Genomic DNA, 12024 nt, shown 5'->3' with positions numbered 1-12024 from the left:
AACAATGTGCTGACGACAAGACCCGAGTGGTTTGCACGCTGTGCCATCAGAGCCTGAAGCGAGGCATTAACGTTCTGAACCTTAGCACAACCTGCATGACCAGGCACCTGCATGCAAAGCATGAACTGCAGTGGAGTAAACACCTTAAAAACAAGGAAGTCGCTCAGGCTCCCCCTGCTACCTCTTCTGCTGCTGCCGCCTCGGCCTCTTCTGCTGCTGCCGCCTCGGCCTCTTCCTCCGCCTCTGGAGGAACGTTGGCACCTGCCGCCCAGCAAACAGGGGATGTACCACCAACACCACCTCCGTCACCAAGCATCTCAACCATGTCACACGGCAGCGTTCAGCTCTCCATCTCACAAACATTTGAGAGAAAGCGTAAATTCCCACCTAGCCACCCTCGATCCCTGGCCCTGAATGCCAGCATTTCTAAACTACTGGCCTATGAAATGCTGTCATTTAGGCTGGTGGACACAGACAGCTTCAAACAGCTCATGTCGCTTGCTGTCCCACAGTATGTTGTTCCCAGCCGCCACTACTTCTCCAAGAGAGCCGTGCCTTCCCTGCACAACCAAGTATCCGATAAAATCAAGTGTGCACTGCGCAACGCCATCTGTAGCAAGGTCCACCTAACCACAGATACGTGGACCAGTAAGCACGGCCAGGGACGCTATATCTCCCTAACTGCACACTGGGTAAATGTAGTGGCAGCTGGGCCCCAGGCGGAGAGCTGTTTGGCGCACGTCCTTCCGCCACCAAGGATCGCAGGGCAACATTCTTTGCCTCCTGCTGCCACCTCCTCCTTCTCGGCTTCCTCCTCCTCTTCTTCCACCTGCTCATCCAGTCAGCCACACACCTTCACCACCAACTTCAGCACAGCCCGGGGTAAACGTCAGCAGGCCATTCTGAAACTCATATGTTTGGGGGACAGGCCCCACACCGCACAGGAGTTGTGGCGGGGTATAGAACAACAGACCGACGAGTGGTTGCTGCCGGTGAGCCTCAAGCCCGGCCTGGTGGTGTGCGATAATGGGCGAAATCTCGTTGCAGCTCTGGGACTAGCCGGTTTGACGCACATCCCTTGCCTGGTGCATGTGCTGAATTTGGTGGTTCAGAAGTTCATTCACAACTACCCCGACATGTCAGAGCTGCTGCATAAAGTGCGGGCCGTCTGTTCGCGCTTCCGGCGTTCACATCCTGCCGCTGCTCGCCTGTCTGCGCTACAGCGTAACTTGGGCCTTCCCGCTCACCGCCTCATATGCGACGTGCCCACCAGGTGGAACTCCACCTTGCACATGCTGGACAGACTGTGCGAGCAGCAGCAGGCCATAGTGGAGTTTCAGCTGCAGCACGCACTGCGGAACAGCACCACTTCACCACCAATGACTGGGCCTCCATGCGAGACCTGTGTGCCCTGTTGCGCTGTTTCGAGTACTCCACCAACATGGCCAGTGGCGATGACGCCGTTATCAGCGTTACAATACCACTTCTATGTCTCCTTGAGAAAACACTTAGGGCGATGATGGAAGAGGAGGTGGCCCAGGAGGAGGAGGAGGAGGGGTCATTTTTAGCACTTTCAGGCCAGTCTCTTCGAAGTGACTCAGAGGGAGTTTTTTTGCAACAGCAGAGGCCAGGTACAAATGTGGCCAGCCAGGGCCCACTACTAGAGGACGAGGAGGAGGTGGAGGAGGATGAGGATGAAGCATGGTCACAGCGGGGTGGCACCCAACACAGCTCGGGCCCATCACTGGTGCGTGGCTGGGGGGAAAGGCAGGACGATGACGATACGCCTCCCACAGAGGACAGCTTGTCCTTACCCCTGGGCAGCCTGGCACACATGAGCGACTACATGCTGCAGTGCCTGCGCAACGACAGCAGAGTTGCCCACATTTTAACGTGTGCGGACTACTGGGTTGCCACCCTGCTGGATCTACGCTACAAAGACAATGTGCCCACCTTACTTCCTGCACTGGAGCGTGATAGGAAGATGCGCGAGTACAAGTGCACGTTGGTAGACGCGCTACTTAGAGCATTCCCAAATGTCACAGGGGAACAAGTGGAAGCCCAAGGCCAAGGCAGAGGAGGAGCAAGAGGTCGCCATGGCATATGTGTCAAGACCAGCTCCTCTGAGGGCAGGGTTAGCATGGCAGAGATGTGGAAAAGTTTTGTCAACACGCCACAGCTAACTGCACCACCACCTGATACGCAACGTGTTAGCAGGAGGCAACATTTCACTAACATGGTGGAACAGTACGTGTGCACACCCCTCCACGTACTGACTGATGGTTCGGCCCCATTCAACTTCTGGGTCTCTAAATTGTCCACGTGGCCAGAGCTAGCCTTTTATGCCTTAGAGGTGCTGGCCTGCCCGACGGCCAGCGTTTTGTCTGAATGTGTATTCAGCACGGCAGGGGGCGTCATTACAGACAAACGCAGCCGCCTGTCTACAGCCAATGTGGACAAGCTGACGTTCATAAAAATGAACCAGGCATGGATCCCACAGGACCTGTCCGTCCCTTGTCCAGATTAGACATTAACTACCTCCCCTTAACCATATATTATTGTACTCCAGGGCACTTCCTCATTCAATCCTATTTTTATTTTCATTTTACCATTATATTGCGAGGCTACCCAAAGTTGAATGAACCTCTCCTCTGTCTGGGTGCCGGGGCCTAAATACAGACGTGGACAAAATTGTTGGTACCCTTTGGTCAATGAAAGAAAAAGTCACAATGGTCACAGAAATAACTTTAATCTGACAAAAGTAATAATAAATTAAAATTCTATAAATGTTAACCAATGAAAGTCAGACATTGTTTTTCAACCATGCTTCAACAGAATTATGTAAAAAAATAAACTCATGAAACAGGCATGGACAAAAATGATGGTACCCCTAGAAAACACAGAACATAATGTGACCAAAGGGACATGTTAATTCAAGGTGTGTCCACTAATTAGCATCACAGGTGTCTACAACCTTGTAATCAGCCATTGGGCCTATATATATGGCTCCAGGTAATCACTGTGTTGTTTGGTGATATGGTGTGTACCACACTCGACATGGACCAGAGGAAGCAAAGGAAAGAGCTGTCTCAAGAGATCAGAAAGAAAATTATAGACAAGCATGTTAAAGGTAAAGGCTATAAGACCATCTCCAAGCAACTAGATGTTCCTGTGAGTACAGTTGCACATATTATTCATAAGTTTAAGATCCATGGGACTGTAGCCAACCTCCCTGGACGTGGCCGCAGGAGGAAAATTGATGACAAATCTAAGAGACGGATAATCCGAATGGTAACAAAAGAGCCTAGAAAGACTTCTAAAGAGATTCAAGGTGAACTTCATGCTCAAGGAACATCAGTGTCAGATCGCACCATCCGTCGTTGTTTGAGCCAAAGTGGACTACATGGGAGACGACCAAGGAGGACACCATTGTTGAAAACGAATCATAAAAAAGCAAGACTGGAATATGCCAAACTACATGTTGACAAGCCACAAAGCTTCTGGGAGAATGTCCTGTGGACAGATGAGACAAAAATCGAAGTTTTTGCCAAGGCACATCAGCTGTATGTTCACAGACGAAAAAATGAAGCATATCAAGAAAAGAACACTGTCCCTACTGTGAAACATGGAGGAGGCTCTGTTATGTTCTGGGGCTGCTTTGCTGCGTCTGGCACAGGGTGTCTTGAATCTGTGCAGGGTACAATGAAATCTCAAGACTATCAAGGAATTCTAGAGAGAAATGTACTAGCCAGTGTCAGAAAGCTTGGTCTCAGTCGCAGGTCATGGGTCTTGCAACAGGACAATGACCCAAAACACACCGCTAAAAACACCCAAGAATGGCTAAGAGGAAAAAATTGGACTATTCTAAAGTGGCCTTCTATGAGCCCTGACCTCAATCCTATTGAGCATCTTTGGAAGGAGCTGAAACATGCAGTCTGGAAAAGGCACCCTTCAAACCGGACACAACTGGAGCAGTTTGCTCATGAGGAGTGGGCCAAAATACCTGCTGAGAGGTGCAGATGTCTCATTGACAGTTACAGGAAGCGTTTGATTGCAGTGATTGCCTCAAAAGGTTGCGCAACAAAATATTAAGTTAGGGGTACCATCATTTTTGTCCATGCCTGTTTCATGAGTTTATTTTTTTACATAATTCTGTTGAAGCATGGTTGAAAAACAATGTCTGACTTTCATTGGTTAACATTTATAGAATTTTAATTTATTATTACTTTTGTCAGATTAAAGTTATTTCTGTGACCATTGTGACTTTTTCTTTCATTGACCAAAGGGTACCAACAATTTTGTCCACGTCTGTATATGCCAATGGACTGTTCCAATGTTGGGTGACGTGAAGCCTGATTCTCTGCTATGACATGCAGACTAATTCTCTGCTGACATGAAGCCAGATCCTCTGTTACGGGACCTCTCTCCTCTGCCTGGGTGCTGGGCCTAAATTTATGAAAATGGACTGTTGCATTGTAAAAATATATAGATAAAAACAGGCACTCACCAATTGGTATGTCTATAGTAACTTTTTTATATTCATTAAAACACATAAAATATATGACAAAAAATACAATGTAATATACTAAGGTTCGGGATCCGCTTACATAGATATATTCATAAATGGATAAACAGTATATACAAATCAGATTGTGCCAAAAGTTAGTAATATACTCTGGTATAATAGTGTCCTGTGACTGTAAAATAAAATTTAATATAAGTGTTCTGTGAAAAATAAGTGCAGTTCTCCTGTAAAGAAAGTCCTTCTCCAAAGAAAAAGATTTTTGGTGATAAAGATTTGTATAGAAACCTTGCAATAAATTAGTATCTTCTTATAACTTTTTTGCATATAACGTGTATCCAATGCTGTTGTTATAAAAAGAGAGAGTCTTTCAATTTGTAGCAGCATATGAAATCCACACTTGCAGTAGTACAAGGTAACTCAAGATCGGGTTTAGTTGTTGGGGCGTCCCCCTCTTCCTTAACCCTCTTACCTTGTCTTCAAAGTGTAGCTGCCCTGAAAGTTTTGCCGTTCCTGCGCTCGCTAAGTCCGGTAATCACTGCTTGCTGTTTCGTGTTCTCTGGTCTCAGCGTTCCACGTGGTATAATTACGTCTCGCCTTCCAGGAAAACACTAAGCTGGAGTCGCGAAATCTCGCGATAACTTCGACTGGTTTCTGTTTCAGCCGTATCCAGACCAGCGCATAAGTTTTCTAATGACTAAATAGTCCCTTAGATTCGGCTCGGGTTTTTAGGTGGGTAGTTCGTCGTTCTCAAGGACCAGCCAGACGCGTTTCGAGGGGTCTCCCTCTTCCTCAGATAGCCACTGAGGAAGAGGGAGACCCCTCGAAACGCGTCTGGCTGGTCCTTGAGAACGACGAACTACCCACCTAAAAACCCGAGCCGAATCTAAGGGACTATTTAGTCATTAGAAAACTTATGCGCTGGTCTGGATACGGCTGAAACAGAAACCAGTCGAAGTTATCGCGAGATTTCGCGACTCCAGCTTAGTGTTTTCCTGGAAGGCGAGACGTAATTATACCACGTGGAACGCTGAGACCAGAGAACACGAAACAGCAAGCAGTGATTACCGGACTTAGCGAGCGCAGGAACGGCAAAACTTTCAGGGCAGCTACACTTTGAAGACAAGGTAAGAGGGTTAAGGAAGAGGGGGACGCCCCAACAACTAAACCCGATCTTGAGTTACCTTGTACTACTGCAAGTGTGGATTTCATATGCTGCTACAAATTGAAAGACTCTCTCTTTTTATAACAACAGCATTGGATACACGTTATATGCAAAAAAGTTATAAGAAGATACTAATTTATTGCAAGGTTTCTATACAAATCTTTATCACCAAAAATCTTTTTCTTTGGAGAAGGACTTTCTTTACAGGAGAACTGCACTTATTTTTCACAGAACACTTATATTAAATTTTATTTTACAGTCACAGGACACTATTATACCAGAGTATATTACTAACTTTTGGCACAATCTGATTTGTATATACTGTTTATCCATTTATGAATATATCTATGTAAGCGGATCCCGAACCTTAGTATATTACATTGTATTTTTAGTCATATATTTTATGTGTTTTAATGAATATAAAAAAGTTACTATAGACATACCAATTGGCGAGTGCCTGTTTTTATCTATATATTTTTACTTGCTCTACAATTGATGAATAGGTGATTCATCTTAAAAACAGTGCACCTTTACCATATTGATAGATACGGGTGAGCCACGATATCAATTTAATCAATTTCTATGACTGTTGCATTGGTGGCTGACGTGAAGCCTGATTCTCTGCTGACATGAAGTCAGATTGTCTGTTACGGGACCTCTCTCCTCTGCCTGGGTGCTGGGCCTAAATTTATGAAAATGGACTGTTACAGTGGTGGGTGACATGAAGACTGATTCTCTGCTGACATGAAGCCAGATTGTCTGTTACGGGACCTCTCTCCTCTGCCTGGGTGCTGGGCCTAAATTTATGAAAATGGACTGTTGCATTGGTGGCTGACGTGAAGCCTGATTTTATAACAAGACACGGAGGCTCCTATTGCATTAACTTCCTTTACTGTAACCATAGCAGCAAAGAAAAGAACATGTCAATCACAGAAGAACACCCATGTAACCGACTCCTCCCCTTATCCCAGTATATAAGGACCTCCACTTCCTGGGAACATCCTCTTTCTTTGCTGCTGCCATAGCAGATAAGTGTCTTCATTGTTACTAGTAATTTTGCCTGCCATTCATTTGGCTATATTGTTTTGCTGACTGCTTCTTTTTGTCTCTAGTACTGTCTGTGGAGGTTTTTTCTACCTCCCCTCTCATTTACTGTTTTCGTTTTCACTTCGGCGTTTTGCCTTGTTCTTTCCTGGGGTGTTCCCCCCCCCCCCTCCTGATTGTTTTTTCCTCCTCTTCTACTTATTGTGTAGGCCTACTTGGTTTACCTGGTGCGCAGCGTTGGTTGGGCTGGTCGTTCCGATCTCCCGGTCTTCCCCCCCTCTTTTATTCGCATCGCATCGCTCGCCTGCATCTCCGGCACTTGCAGGGACGGCCGAAGTCTCGCGCCTCGCGAGATTTCGGCCTCAGGCTCTCCCAGCTCGGCGCTTCCATTACGAGTCTGCGGCCGCGTCTGATCTCGCGAGATCTCGGCCGCTCCTCCTCAGCTTCGCGCCGTTTCGCCGCTCATGTCCCTGCTGCTCCCTCGGCTTGTGCGCTCATCAGGTGGGTCCCTGTCTCGCGCCCTCCTCCATGCTTTAGTAGTTTTCTTCTGGCCCTCATTCTTTTTTCTCTTTCTTCCTAGGTTTTCCTCTCCTGTGGTCTGGGGTGACTAACTCCTTCCACATTTGCTATAATGTCTCGCCGCAGTAGTTCTTCTTCTGTTAGGCAGGTCCCTGCTGCTAGACCCCAGAGCCCTGCTAGTGCCCCCAACCTGCCTAATGAATCCTCACTGGAGAGACAGAATGCTGCGCTGCAGCAGTCTATCTCTGAGGCTATCAGGGTAGCTTTGGGCTCCATGTCCTCAGCGCTGTCTGAGACCATATCACAGGCCTTAAATGCTCAGCCCCCTAGGTCCTCTCCGGTCCCTATGGTGGATGCTGAAAGACCGTCTGCCTCCAGAACAGTTAGACCCGATGGTAACCCATCACATGACCGCGCGGTTGTCCCGCGGAAAAGAGCTTGCGCACGGCAGGCAGAACACACTCGTGCTTGGAAGTCTGCCAGGACTATGCCTGAGCAGTTGTCTGATTCTGACAGAGAATCTATTGAGGAGGTGCAGAACGATACCCATTTTGACTCCGCAGAGGAGTTTGAGGACGGCGAGTCTGATCCTCTGGGTTTGTTGCCAACCCTTTTGCCACCTGCGACTACGGTGGCCCCACAAGAGGACCAACCTGTAATAGATGACAACATGGTAGATTCATTGGGTGCCCCTCTCTTTAATCCGGATGAGTTACATCATCCCAGGTCAGCAGAATGGCTTCCCGCTACTCATGTGGCACGTTATTTAGAGGAAAAAATCCGTACTCCTTTAAGCAAGGAGTCCCGCAACAAGTTGCGAGCGGAATGCCCCCGCCCTTTGATACCCAATAAGGTGTGTGAGACACCGGTGGTGGATCCAAAGATGGTGCAATTCCTCACCAAGACAAAATTTAACCCTAAGAAGGGACTTGATTCAGCCTTACGCGCGGTTCAGGATAAACTCCTGGATATCACGGGCCCTCTGGCGAAAATTTTCGACATGGCCGAGTCCGCCAAGGCAGAGGGTAGACTGGTGGACCCTGTTGAGTTGGGAGGTTGGGCCCAGAGGGCCATTTGCATGGCGGGCAACGTCAACACCTCCTTAGCCATTGAACGCCGTAAGGCCATCTTAATGAAGGTGGAGCCTAAGCTCTCCAACCTCGCCCTGTCGGAGGCAGGCAAGAATGCTCAGGGTCTCCTATTCGGAGAGTCATTTATCAAGGAGCTGGGCAGATTTGTCGGGGCCTTCACGGCTTTGGACAAGGCCCAGACTTCGATGAAAAGGGTGTTTAACACCCGTTTTTCCAACAGGGCCGGCAGCTCTAGGGGCCGCCTGTCCGGCCGGTCCGACTTTCATTCCCGTGGAACGGGAAGAGGCTCCTTCACCTATAGGTCCTCCCTACAGGATGCCAGACATCAACCCTCCTTCTTCCCTTCCCGGGGTTTTACAGGACGCTCCAGAGGTTACCGTGGAGCCCCATCTCATCGACGACCAGTTGGTAAGTGCCTTGCCCGTCCGTCCATTGTTTTCTTCGACAGATTGCGTAGGGGGCAGGCTCCGTCACTTTTTCAATGCCTGGTCCGAGATCACCTCAGACCGGTGGGTATTAGAGACCATCAGAGGTTTCGAGATAGACCTTGTAGCTCCCCCAGACCTGCTACCAGTCCCCAGACACATTCTTTGTACCGGGTCGGTTCAGAGTCTACTACACAGAGAGCTAAAGGAGCTCGTCCGCAAACAAGCGATCGAGCGCACCTCACCTCAGGCAGCGGTGGTAATCAGCAGTATGTTTCTGGTGCTAAAAAAGGGTGGCCAATCGCGCCCAGTCATCAACCTACGGTCCCTCAACTCTATAGTCCAGTATCGCCATTTCAAGATGGAGGGTATCCACCTCCTAAGAGACATGCTTCTCCCGGGCGATTGGATAGTCAAACTGGACCTCAAGGACGCCTACCTTACAGTCCCGGTGGCTCCGGCTTCCAGGAGCCTGCTCTGTTTCCCGTGGGGAGACCAACTTTGGCGCTTCACTTGCCTGCCTTTCGGTCTCTCCTCCGCCCCTTGGTGCTTCACCAAGGTGATGAAGCCTGTGGTGTCTTGGCTCCGCAGCAGAGGGGTACGCATGATAATATATTTAGACGATGTTCTTATCATGGCGAAGAGTCCGGCTCTTCTTCGCTCACATCTTGCCATGGCCACCGGTCTCCTCACCCGGTTGGGTTTCATCATAAATCGGGAGAAGTCGTGCCTCATTCCTTCGACTTCTATGGAATTCTTGGGTTTCAGGATAGATTCCTCTTCCCTGACCCTTCATCTGCCGCTGGTCAAGGTCCGTGCTATTCGCAAGGAATTGCGACATGCTTTGCTTCGTCCCCAACTGTCTCTGCGACACCTGGCGCGCCTTATAGGTCTCCTGGCGGCGTCCATACAGGCCATCTTCCCGGCTCCTTTGCACTACCGAGCTCTCCAGAGGCTCAAGATTGCACACCTCCGGGCCGGTGCCGCTTACTCGGACTTGGTCACGCTCGATTCGGAAACGAGGGACGAGCTTCAGTGGTGGATCCAGAACCTTTCGGTCTGGAATGGCAAAGCCCTGTTAGGTCCCCTTCCGGATTTGATTATCGAATCCGACGCCAGCTTACACGGCTGGGGGGCACATTGCAATGGGATATCCACGGGCGGTCCTTGGTCCCCAGAAGAGTCCCGCCTCCATATCAACGGCCTGGAATTATTGGCGGGGTCCTTGGCGATTCGCAGTTTCGCCAACGGTACTGTCACTACATGTATCAGACTACGGATGGACAATGTCTCCGCAGTCCGATACGTGAACGGGATGGGCGGTACCCGCTCCTCGGTCCTGACTTATCTGGCTCAGGATTTCTGGGAGTTTTGTCTTACCAGGGGTATAGTGGTTGTGGCGGAACACCTTCCGGGGCTCCACAATATAGTGGCGGACTGCAATTCGCGTTATATTTCGGATTCCAGCGACTGGAAGTTGGACGAGGGGGTGTTCCTAGCTTTAGCATCTCGCTGGGGTCATCCATCGATAGACCTCTTCGCGAGCCGTTTGAACGCCCAGGCTCCCAGGTTCTTCAGCTGGCGTCCGGATCCTCTGGCGGAGGCGGTGGACGCATTTCTCCAGCAGTGGGGAGGTGCGCTGATGTATGCTTTCCCACCATTTGCGTTGATTCCCCGGGTTCTCCTTCAGGTTCAGCTCCAATCGGCAGATCTAATCCTCATCGTCCCGCTGTGGAAGTCTCAGCCTTGGTTTCCTCTTCTTCTAGACTTGCTGGTGGATTACCCAATCCTTCTTCCGGATCTCCCCGAGCTCTTGCGGGATCCCATGGGGAGTCCACATCCCCTCATTCTGTCGGGGGGGTTTCGTCTGCTCGCCTGCAGGATCTCGGGTTCCTCGTTTCACGGTCTGGAGTTTCGGACACGACTCTTTTCTTATTGGAGAGCGCATGGGCTCCGGGAACTAGACGAGCTTATCGCTCCGCCTGGGACTCTTGGGCTCGCTGGTGCGGGGAGCGGGACCTGGATCCCCTTCGGGCCCCTGTGAGTTCGGTCTTGTCCTTTTTGTCTTCCTTGTTCGACTCCGGCAAGGCCTATCGCACCATTAATCTCTACAGGTCGGCCATTTCTTCCCGGCACGAGGGTTTTGACGGTACGCCTGCGGGCCAACATCCTTGGGTGTGTCGCCTCCTGAAGGGCTCCCGTTTGTCCCGTCCTCCCAGGCCTCGCTTCACGACAACTTGGGATGTGAGTTTGGTCTTGAATTTTCTGAGGGTTTGGCCTTCCAATGACCAATTGTCACTACGGCAGTTGTCGGCTAAACTGGTCACGCTTTTGTGTCTCATTTCGTGTAAACGGGTGTCTGATGTTAGGGCTCTGGACCACGACGCGCGGTCTTTTACGCCTAGTGGGGTTCTCTTTAACATCTCCAGACGCACTAAAACGAACATTCGTGCCGTTTCTTACCCGGCTTTTCCTCAGTGCACTCAGCTATGCCCGGTGGCATGTCTTCGGGAGTACGAATCTCGTACGGCGGCTTTTCGGGTCCCTCTTTTACCCAATCTGTTTCTGTCTTTTCGTAGGCCCTATGCTCCTGTCTCCAGTGTGACGTTGTCTCGCTGGGTTAAGGAGATTATGAGTTTGGCCGGTGTTGACGTCGCTATCTTTACAGCTCATTCCGTCCGCAGTGCTTCCGCTACCTCTATGTCGGTCTTGGGGTCCCGCCTGGAGGATGTTATGCGCTTAGCGGATTGGTCTAGGGTTTCCACTTTCCGCGAGTTCTATTTTCGCCCAGAGCCTCATGCTTTTAACGCGGTCATATCTCAGCTTTAAACTTGCAATAGGAGCCTCCGTGTCTTGTTATAAAATTTCATGATTTTCCTATTCCATGACGTAAAGTCATGATTTTATTAAAGACACGGAGGCGAGTATTGCCCTCCCTTGCCCTCCCTGGGGTTTTTTGCGGGGGATCTGTTATCGTTTACTTGTTATTTATTGCTTATTGGATGTTCACATTTTTTGAGTGTTTAGTCTATTTGCTATGTTCTTCATAGGTGTCGTGGTGATACTACCTAGTATTTTATTTCTCGTTTCACAGGTTGACGTTCTCCTCCTCAGCATCTTTGGTCTCAAGTCGCTCGTTGGCGTTCCAGAGGCGTCTGAAGTTTGTTGGTGCCGTTCGTTTGGCTAGTTGGTCCTGTGGTTCGGACTATTGGTTTGGCGGTTTCATGAAGATCCAGTTGCCGGAAGAGTCGGTTTATG

Source organism: Bufo gargarizans, chromosome 2 (assembly GCF_014858855.1).
Source record: "Bufo gargarizans isolate SCDJY-AF-19 chromosome 2, ASM1485885v1, whole genome shotgun sequence".
Taxonomy (NCBI): Eukaryota; Metazoa; Chordata; class Amphibia; order Anura; family Bufonidae; genus Bufo; species Bufo gargarizans.
Note: the sequence above shows the minus strand (reverse complement) of the source record.